This window comes from Balaenoptera musculus, chromosome 3, assembly GCF_009873245.2.
Source record: "Balaenoptera musculus isolate JJ_BM4_2016_0621 chromosome 3, mBalMus1.pri.v3, whole genome shotgun sequence".
NCBI classification, from domain to species: Eukaryota; Metazoa; Chordata; class Mammalia; order Artiodactyla; family Balaenopteridae; genus Balaenoptera; species Balaenoptera musculus.
In genome coordinates this window covers 100,541,739-100,544,017 of record NC_045787.1, presented here as the reverse complement: position 1 = coordinate 100,544,017, position 2,279 = coordinate 100,541,739, and positions in this window count along the sequence as shown.

The following is a 2,279-nucleotide window of genomic DNA, read 5'->3' as shown; positions in this document are numbered from 1 at the left end:
AATAGTTAATTTCATGTATGTGAATTTCACCTCATTTTTTGTAAAAAGGGAAAAAGAACTACAGGAACTAGGAGGAAGAGGGCCAGAGATTGAGTCCCTGATTTTAGTACTTATTAGCCATTTCACTAGGGCAAGTAACTTAAAATCCCTCTTGCCACAGTTTCCTGAGGCTTATTTATCTGTAAATAAGGCTGATAATATTTGTACCATCTATTTCACAGGTTATTGTAGAAACAAAGTCAGATATTGTTATTACATATTTATATTATGTAACAGTGATTAAAATGCTAGCTATAATTGCTATTGAGGCAAACAGTCCTTAAATGTACACTCAGTAAGAAAAACTGAAAGCTTCCTTTCATACTTTTGTAAGATCCAAGTTGCCATAATATACTCACAAAGTTCTATTTTTAATTATTTCACATTTTGCAAGCAAAGAATTAAAATAGATAATTCTTATCCAAATAAGTAGGCAACATCTTAAAATTTTATTTAGGGTATCAAGTCTCATTAGATAATTGACCCACGGAGAGGAAGATAAAATACATCTCACAAATTCTTAATGGACAGGTGACAGAAATGTGAGTATTTTAAATGCCCAACAGGCACAAATGATACATGGTTACCTGTGGTATATCTATCTTCCGTGGAGCAGATTTTCACAATATATTCAACAGAGTAATGATAAAAATATGGATTGGAGGAGTAAAAACATCTTTAGTTTAAGGAAACGTAAACAGGATTTATGGTTGCAATGGCTTAACGTTTAATTTCCCTCTTAGTAAAAACTACCCTCCCAAATTTCAATCTGGCTTCAGTCTACTTCAGATAAGGAAAATGGGAAATTTGACTTAACAACACAAAATAACATAAAATCATCCGCATGCTAAAGGAGTTAGGAAATACTACCCAAAGATCAAAAGATCTCTTCCTCTCTTTTTCTTTCTTTCTCTCATACCATCAGCAGTCCCATAGGAATTTGGTAAGAATGTGGTAATAAACAAAGGAAGTATGATGAAATCATTAGGATTTTTATAACATACTTATGAGGCTAGTAAATAGTCTCTTTTCTCTGATTTTATATCTCTACACTATCTCCCCAAAGTATACTAGCTGATAATTTCTTGAAACATTTTAAAGGATAAAATACAAGAGAGTTGACAGTTTATAGGATTTCACAAATAATCTGGACTATATAAATATAACTCTATTTTGCTTTAGAATGCCATAGTCATTTCATGCCAATGTGAGATTCTGGCCATCTAGTAATAAAAGCCTGTGGTAAAATTATTCATTATCCGCTATTTAGTAATTTGCAATAAAATCCTCTCACATGAACTATACATATGTAGTTGTTATGAGTTTCAAGAAAAGTTACAACAGCTCAGTCTAGCCAAGCACGTGTTGTTCTTATTGTGGTGAAACTGGTTAGTTTTATTGCTAAACACACTTGGAGTGCCAGCAGCAAACACTTTCAGCTCCCCCAAATTCTGTAAGCTCATCATAAATTCTTGAGTTGAGGGCCAGATCCAAAACACATGCTTCTGAGTAACTTCCATTGTAGTTGCAAGTAACCAAGGACACCTCATCAACTCCATATTTTGAGTTTTTATACTCAGTTACATACCTGAATAGTTCATTTTCCCATTTTTAATTAAGCTGAGACATGTATGTACCAAGAGAGATCGCTGACTAGCATGAGTCAGCAAGTTGATACCCAAAAAGCTTAACATTTTCATTGCTATTATAATAAGTAAATATAACAATCCTTAGCCTTTTTGAGCTATCACAAATAGTTTGCAGCCCCTTATTACTACTTCCAAGGAGTTCTACACCACACATCAGTAGCTTGATCCGTGCACAGAAGAGATTTAACATTCTTGTGTACTTATGCTGTACTAGATTTTACATACATATACATTTTTATATACATATACATGTATATATAATTTCATTTAACTCTCACCTGTAAAGGAGGTTATTATCACCTCCTTTACAGAGATTAAGACACAGAAGCTCAGAGAGTTTAACTGTCTGAGGTCCCACAGTTAATAAGCCAAATTGGGGCTCAAACCCAGGTCTTTTCACTCCAAGGGCAAAGCTTACAAACCCAAGTTAATGTGTTAACTAAGGAACCTAGCATCCTGACATCAAACAAACCTCCTAGGTGATGAAAATAGAAAAAGCAGAACCAAGCCTGCTCCTCTACCAAGTATTTCCAAGCGCCTCCCATGTGCCTTGTGAGGGTGAAGGAGACAGATGTGGTGCCTCCCTCCACA